We start from the raw sequence: 8,573 nt of genomic DNA on the forward strand, positions 1-8,573 counted from the left end.
CTACTTGTTTTGGGATAGCTCTGATCTACATGCTTGAGTAACAGTATCTAATAAATATAAAAATGAGAAATGATGTTTTCTGTGGATCAATACCTGTTAATTTATGTGGGCTATACCCAGTACCAGCATCTGCTACACTCCAGTCAGCTCTCCTGCAGCATTTCAGAGAAACCTGTAGGAGTTAGATTTGATGACCCTTGTGGGTCCCTTCCAACTCAAAATATTCTGTGATTCTGTATAATCACAACTATCTTCAGGAAGCCCTCAGTCCAACACAGTTCAGCAGAGAGCACAGAAAGGCTCACTTCCTTCCTGGGTTTTTATCCATAACTCAAAACCTCACGCAACATAAAATTCAGTATGAGCTTCYTCTCCAAGTTCTAGAATCATCAGGATTTTCTGCTTCTGCCACGAATCCTATCCTCATGCAACAGCCTTCTGTTCCCTTCATATCCCACTTCAACCCAACTGGTCCCATTGGGGRTCAACCTGACAGCAGAAATTCTTGTCAAATTGCAGGGTTTAGCTCCCATTTGCTGATTAACTCAGCAAAATTTCTCTGGAGGCAGGGAGAGGCCAGAGCCTGCTGACAGTGTAAGGGCAGCTGATCTCTAGCTGGCCTGGAACAACCCTGCTGGACAGAAGGAGCAAGATATCAGAGCAGATCTGTTGCTCAGAAGCATCACAAGCTCTGTGTATGTTTTTGGTGGTTTGCAAAATACAGGCTATTAGAGATGGGTGTGAGAACAAAAATCATAGATGACTGGGGTCTGTAATAACAATGGAAGAAATGTGMTTTACTTATTCCATGACACCCTATGCTATTGAAGATACAAGGTGCAGATTTGAAATAAATAGCTCTGTGCTGTATAAAAATGCAAMTCACTTGCTCTTTAACCACACCATTTCAATTTCTCTGGAAAAGCAGAACAGCAGAAACTCACTAAGGATGCTATATCTAAAAAMCTCCTTCTACAGTGGAGACACAGTCTCTAAACTAGTTATGACAATAAGCCTAAAGAACTGCTATCACATTTAAGCCAACTATTTTTATGCAYTTTATGGAGTAGTGGAGAATTATCAAAATTCTAGACTATTTCCATAAGTGCTGAAAAAGGCATCCATTAAAAATGTGCTAATTCAGCCATTCAGCCAAAAATAGGAGAGAAGTTACAGCCCAACACCTGCAGGCCGTAAGTAGAGAGTGGGTGGGAGAGGGAGAAGAAGCCTCCCCAGGAGATGAGAGCTGCTCCAAGTTAAGGTAGGAGTTGTGTAGGAACTGATGCAGACACATGCGGCCTCTTCCTCCTACACACCCCATACCCAGCTTTTAGCAGGTTCCTGTAACCCTTTTGCAGCGCCAAGGATGATTTATGCAGCAAAAAGAAACAAAAGCTGAGATTGGTCCTAGAATGTGTACTTTGGCCAAACCACACTGACTGGGAATAATAATTTGGACATAAACMCTTGCTGAAGTGGAAAGCTATGTGCCCATATTAGGTTGAAGACCAGACCTAATCTGCCTCTTAAGAGACTTTAATCAGTGATGTGATAAGCATATCACAATATAGCTCTTAGCATATATTCTCAATGTCATGGATGAAATAAACCCAGCAAAACCTTTTRACAACCTTCAAGGTATGTGTATTGGTCTAATGCATGTAGGCCCAACCGACCAGGGCATTACCACCATCAGCTCTTTACAGACATGAGGAGAAAGTGTCAGGCAGGGGCATGATGTGTGCAGCTGTAATCAATCACGACCAACATTCCCTCTAAATGAGAGTCTCTCACTTCAGTCATCACTTCCCAGTTACATTGCTCACATTTCAGCAAGTCCTGAAAATGGTTTCATAAAAAAATAGCAGAAAGCACACAATCAAAAAAAATCAAGGACATGTGGAAGCTGCTTTATCGTGGTTGTAAGGCCTGGGTGCCTGGGAACACACAGTGTAAACACAGCAGGTGAGGGTACAAGACAGGTACGTCCAAAAGGAYGGCATGCCATGCCACAAGCTAAAGGGCAGCAAGTGGCACAGCATCTGATTTCATGGCTACTGAAAATATTGTAATGTGTAATATTGTATTAATAATTAATCTGGCATGGTAAGAGCAATTTTACTGTAAAACAGAGATGCGTGACTATTACTGGAGCCTGCAGGGAAACAAAGATAAATGTCCTTCCCCAGATCTCACATCATTCAATAACCAGATTGGGAACACGATGCATGACTGCTGACACCTTTTTCTGCTGCTGCCATCAGATCACATTACCACAGGCAGAGAGTCCTCTGAGCATTAGAGGTCATCTTCTGTAGGAAACAGGAAAATGGAGAGTCTGTAAGATGGAAGGAGAGGAGAGAAGCAGGGCTGGGACAGCCAGCTCGGGCAAAGCCCCCCTGAAGAGGCAGTCTGGCTTTTCTCCAGAAATAGACAGGGGTGAGCACTAAGGACACAAGAGTTATTGAAGGTAAAAATAAACTCTGAAACAAGAACTGACAATAAGCCATTTAAAAATATTCATGAATAAATTTACAGTGGAGATGAGAGGGAACCTCACTCACATCCTTACTTGGAAGTGGGAAGAAAAAGGCAAGGAAGGAGGGGAGAGAGATGAAGAAATCCATTCCTTCCATATTTCAAAGACAAAACTTGATATTTAAAAAAATAAAAACTCTAGGAAATGGGTCCAGCATAGCAAACAACTGCTCTAAATTAACCAGACATTTTTTTCTGTGGTGCTGTACTACCAAAGAATTGTTATCAAAATGCACAGATGTCCTTCACTTTGTACTTCTCTTTCCTTTATTCTTTTATTTATTGTTCCTTCCTTCTTTTTCCCACATCCATTACAAGTGCCAGGAGGTTCAAAGCCCCAGCAGGTTTGCTGCCACTTGGTCCTGTCTCACATCTGGTATTTGTACAGAGACTAAGACAGTACTTTGAAGAGCCACAGGGTTGGAAAAATGGCAGCTCTCCAGAAAATTAAAAAAAACTGGCTGTCAGGTTAGCCCATGCCCAAATTCCACATTGTACAAATTGCTTGTGAATAGTGTTTTAATTTACCACTAATTTTTTGATAGCATCATAATCACATGGATTTAGTGTGTTTGTCACTATGCTGATGTGAGCTAAAAACATCATCTCCCTTCCAGAGAAATCAAGGCATTATTGGGGATATACCAATATTTACATGAGGCAAGGGTACAAAGAGCAATCTGCTGAAGACTTGGTTGCAACCACTAGACCAGCAGTGAAGAAAATGAAGGTTGTTGGACAAAATGCTAGTGGTCCTGGATGGTCACTAGCAATTAGGACAAKTAAATATAAGGCTCTCTTTTCAACCCTCAGAAGGGTTTTCAAAAGCAGGAAGTTTAAAATGCCAGTGGAGTTCCAGTATTAGCTGTTCAATATTGTTATTTTTAACAATCCATGGTTCCATCCTCCCACATTCACTTTCCTCCTGAGTTTTCCCACATGCTCCTAGTTTGCCCGCTGCTTTAGTCCAGTAGTCTCCCAAGATTTTTCTTCCTCAGATTAAATGCTCACCCCTTACTCTTCCCCCTCCCTGCTGGTGCCTCTCCCAGCACGCTCCCTCCACAGAGCTCATTAGTGCCTCTGCTTCCAGCACATCTTTGCAGGGGACTGGCAAGTCCTTATCTTGAGTTGTGTCCCAGTTATCAGGAAGGTGCAGTCCATAAGGAGGATRACTGGAGCTGGGCTGAGGACCCACAGTGCAGGAGAGGAGATAATAGGGGGTTAATTCTGGCATGTGAGAAAGAGAAGGGTGATACAGGAAGGTTGACACCAGCTGCAGTCTCCATATCTTCAGGGCTGCATTGGCAGCACATTTTGAGACTTAAACACATCAAGAATGAAAATAGCCTATATTTCTATTAGGTATGGTCAGACAGCTCCTTCCTGACAAGATGTTCCCTGTCTCCTGTCTTGTAGCACAGCACTTGTTACTCAGTCAATTTCAAGGTTCCCCAGAGGACCCAAAAAAGACTTCTCCCTTTCTGTCAGCATGAAGCAGCTTCCCATCCCTACCCTTCCGTCACTGGTACTTGCCAACGATTCACTTCAGTCCTTTTGATGTACTGCTTTCCTTCCCGTTCCTTGGTTCTACCTGCCTTTGTGACAGAGAAATGGRAAGACTCTTACCAAATGCTTTCCCTGGCTCCTGTTCAGCTAGGTTTTAAATGCTGAGTTCCAGAGTGGTACCTTCCTTTCTGTCCTTCCCCTACCTCACCTTGAGAATTTCTTCAGACAAAATGTCACACGCTTTTCTGCTCAAGCTTTCTGTGGTAACTCGTGTCCTCTTCATAACTCCAATAACCTTCCTGGAGTGGTTCTGTTCTCTGACCCTTTCTTCCATTGTCTCCTGCACACAGTATCTATTGCACTGCCACCTCTGTGTTTGGTTTGGTTCTCATTACTACCTTTTAGTCTTCTTTTGTGCAGCRTTTTCTGCTTGACAAGTATCAGTCCACTTCATACAATCTCTCTCCCCACAAGAGAACAGAGTCACACAGGTTATACAGACAGGTTATAAAGAGAGATTTGATGTGCCCAAAAGCCTGTCCATCTTTTCTGACTCTGTCTAATACAGGCATTGCCTCTGACAAACTTTGCTCACTTACATCCTTGATCGCTGACTACCTCAGCACACACCACCGGCAGTGATTACCTGGGGCATGGTCCTCTACCTTCAGTAGATGGATTTCAACTCTCCAGGTGACACATCTTGGGCCAGAGATGTGTTCTCTGCAAATGGAAACTCTCTTCCATGAGCCTCGGGTAAAGACTATTTTTCAACAGATAACACAGAAAACCTTACTGCATTGGACCACMTATGTACTATCACCAAATTCAGAAAAAAAAAACCCTCACCCTATTTTATAAGAACTTTTAAGGTTGGCTTGAAAGGTAAAGAATTCCTACTCCAAAAGGGTCGATAAAATAATATGACAAGGGTGGTGATTAAGTCTCACCACAAAGGAAAATGTTGAGTTGATGTAGGTGGCATATAAATCCCCCCACTCTCTTTATGAGTCAGGTAAGCTGCCAGAAAGCAGAGGTGGAATCCGTGGGATGGAGCTGTTTTCATTCCAGCCAGTCAGTAGTAAGCTCTTTGAACAAAAAAGTAGTTTAAATAATAAATGGTATTTTTTAAAACTAAGACTCATTTAAATAGCAAAATCTAACATTTGCCCTTGATCCCCAATGACGGTGTCTGTAGTCAGTGATAGTCAAGGGGAAAAATTATTAAACTACTCTTCTCCCCACCCCCTGAGGTTAATGTAACATTTTTCGATTATGCATTTAAATCTTCCATCTCCCACCCAATGCATATGATCCTGCAGTCACAGCTCTCTCCTCTCCCTTTGGCTCCAGAAAAAAGGAAAACTGACAAGCTGAGATCCCAGTCTCACCCCACACAGAGCCCATTGCAGAGGAAGAGCTTAGCTCTGATGAGGAGAAAGCATTTCTATCCCAATAGCTGCATGAAAGTGGCTTAACAAATGTATAAAACAAAACAATTGGAGGGAAAAAATAAATWAAAAAAAYCTTATTTYTGGGTCAGTGCAGCATCCAAGGGATAATTTAAAGACATGGCAGCATTCCTCATTTAAAATTATAGTCTTTTCATTACAAAAAGTCTGAAATAGAGAAATGTAAAAAGAATGTCATTAGGTCCTTGAGTTCAAGAGGCTTGAAGTCCTCCTCTGGTACTGTCAGTGGGAACACAACATCTGCTCTGTTCACAGTGCAGACTGAGTAAGATGTTTTCTTAAGTACACTTACAAATGTAGGAACATTTCCCACGTATTTAATTCTTCAGTCTATCCAATATGTATGTTTGAGGATGGGCAGGAGCAGTTTATTTCAGGTGCTAAGAAAGGGATTAAATAGGGTCAGATTATCAGGAGTAATTTCTTTGTTTCAGCTGGAGAGTAGAAGATGTGGAGATATATGTATACATRTATCTGCAATATTTAAGTAAAATATATGTAAATGTAAGGGAGGAAAAGGATAATAACCAAAAGAACAACTTGGAAAAAAGTGTCAAGATGAAGGTAGAGTAAGGCAGTGGACAGAAGTGAGAGCTCAGAAAGGAGAGAGCGGGTGAGGGTATAAAAAGAATGACACAGAGGGGGAAAAAAAGAGATGTAAAAAGAAGATATATGAAAGGGAACAAAAATGAGAGAAAAGACATGAGTGGACAAAAAACAGAGAGGAAGAAATAATGAGCACAATGTTTGGTAAGGCAGAAACACTGAAGCATAAATAAGACTCAGAAAAGAGAGACTCATAAGAAGAAAAAAAGACCTTGCACAGCAGAGATGTGAAACAAGCAGTGGAAAAAAAAAATCACCTGCCAGTACAGCACCTCTCAGAGTCACGGGTGAGGTGCTGCTGTCCCAGCAAGGGACAGAGCCAAATCCTAGGAAGTGACAGGCTAAACTCAAGGAGAACAAAGGATGACACTGGGAGAAGATAATGATACCCTTGCACTAGGTTGCTGCCTTTTGTCTGAAACAGAAACCACAAAGGTCATTGAAATTGCTGTTTACGTATTCCATCTGATACTTGAAAAAACCTCTTTCCCAATACAATCATTCTTCCTTCTTTCTCAATGTTGGATTAAATTAATTACTGTGCATTCCACAGTTGTACCTCCCTGCTGAGGAAGAAAACCCCAGACACCATTCTGCTTAAAGCACACCTTCCTCTCTGGCTCCCTTTGCCTATAGAGGCTTCTGTGGAAATCTTCCAGTAGATAAAGGTAAATTTCCCACAGCTCCAAAATCACCATGATGATTTGGCTATCATTAGCAAAATGAGGAAAGAAAGAGGAAGGAAATAGGGCTAAGTGCTCAGGGGGAAAAAAAAAAAGCTTTTTTTTCCCTATTATAATCAGAAAATTTAACCATATAGAGGGAAAGAAATTGCTGCCTGTAAATAATCTGTCACTCCTTTGCACATCAAATAAYAGGAACAAGAGGGAGTGTGTGGGACGTACATTCATATTATCAAATTCCTTTTGATATTAACGTGTTCAATACAATGAAAACATAATCAGGAAAATAACATAGTGTAACATAAATACTATGGAGGCTACTGGGTAAAAACCCTAGGAAGATCAGTGTTCCCAGGGCAGCTCCAATCTGAGAAACCAGAGCTTTATTAGTAGTAACAGGAGCAACATATGGAGATGAATGAAACGATGTTTGTAAATGTGATATGCAATTGCACACTCTCGCTTGGCTTTCCTTTTTCACAATCTGACTCAGCCTCCACACTCCCCCATCTTTTGATTCATAAATTCCTGATATCAAAAAATAAAGTGTTACAAAGCCAGCATGCAAAGGGCATGAAATGACGTGAAATACAAGGATGCTGGTGAGCACAGAACGTGCCATCAATCACCACCCTGCACACGGACAAATCTGCTGGAGATAAGCAGCGCAGACAGGGCCACCCTCTCCAGGGGCTCGCCGGAGGACGCCGCACAGCAAACCACAGCTCATCTCCATTGCGCTAGAGGCGCACGCTGAGGTAGACAAATCTATTTCAAAATTGTGTAATACTGCTTACACTGCACAGCAGCCACTCGGTTAGGCAGCCCCTGCATCACCAAACACAGGAGACTGGAGGTGAGAGGAAGGAGAAATAAAAGGGTTTCTTATGGCATATACTCCCTGTACTTCTTAAGCTATGAAAAAGAGAACAGGGTTAATGATAAGCAACACAAAGCACAACAAACAATGCATGAGCATTGCTGTACAGCCCTACACACCTACTAAATAATTAACAACCTCACAGAGTGTTGACACAGTGGGGGTCTGTGTACAGGATGACCCCTTCTTTCCCTGAGGGCCTGGGCTCCCCAGCGTTTGTGCGGGCACGGCTGGCCCACTGCAGGCGGTGCCGGAGCGGCCCAGGGCAGGTGTCCCGGGCAGGGCTGTGGCCCTCAGCCCCGCCACCGCCGTGCCCCGGCCCGGGCTTCGCCTTCAGCCCCCGGTTAACCGGAGCGCACCGAGCTCCGGAGACACCGTGCCTACGATCGCGGCAAATCACTGCCAAGGCTGACACGRTTTCCGTGCATTCGCCAAGCTCACAGAACGAAGACCCCTGGGAGCTGAGGGTCCGGCACACGGCAGGGCAGGGCAGGGCTGCCCGCACCCCGCATCGCGGTACAGCGGCGCGGCAGCTCGCATGCTCGGGCAGCGCAGCCCCGCTGCGGACACTGCGGCGTGCGGTGCCCACCGCTGCCGCACCGCAGGCGGCCAGCGCAGGGGAGGGTCTTGCCTGCTGGGCGTCTGGACTCCTCCGCGGGCGAGCTCCGGGCGCCGGCGTGCCGCGGGGCAGGTGCGCGCCGGCGGGGCCGAGGGGCCGCTCGCCGCCTCTCCGCTCAGATCCGGCGGGCGCCGCGCCGGGTGGGCCGCGGAACCGGCACCCGCCTCCGGTCCCGACCAGGCTGCGACCGGCGGGGCGCCTCGCTGTGCGCCGCCGCCGCTGCGGACCGGGCCGTGCCGCACCGCCCATAGCCCACCCGCCGGCTCCGC

This window comes from Malurus melanocephalus, unplaced genomic scaffold (genome assembly GCF_030028575.1).
Source record: "Malurus melanocephalus ecotype Western Australia unplaced genomic scaffold, MMel_1.1 scaffold_118, whole genome shotgun sequence".
Classification (NCBI taxonomy): Eukaryota; Metazoa; Chordata; class Aves; order Passeriformes; family Maluridae; genus Malurus; species Malurus melanocephalus.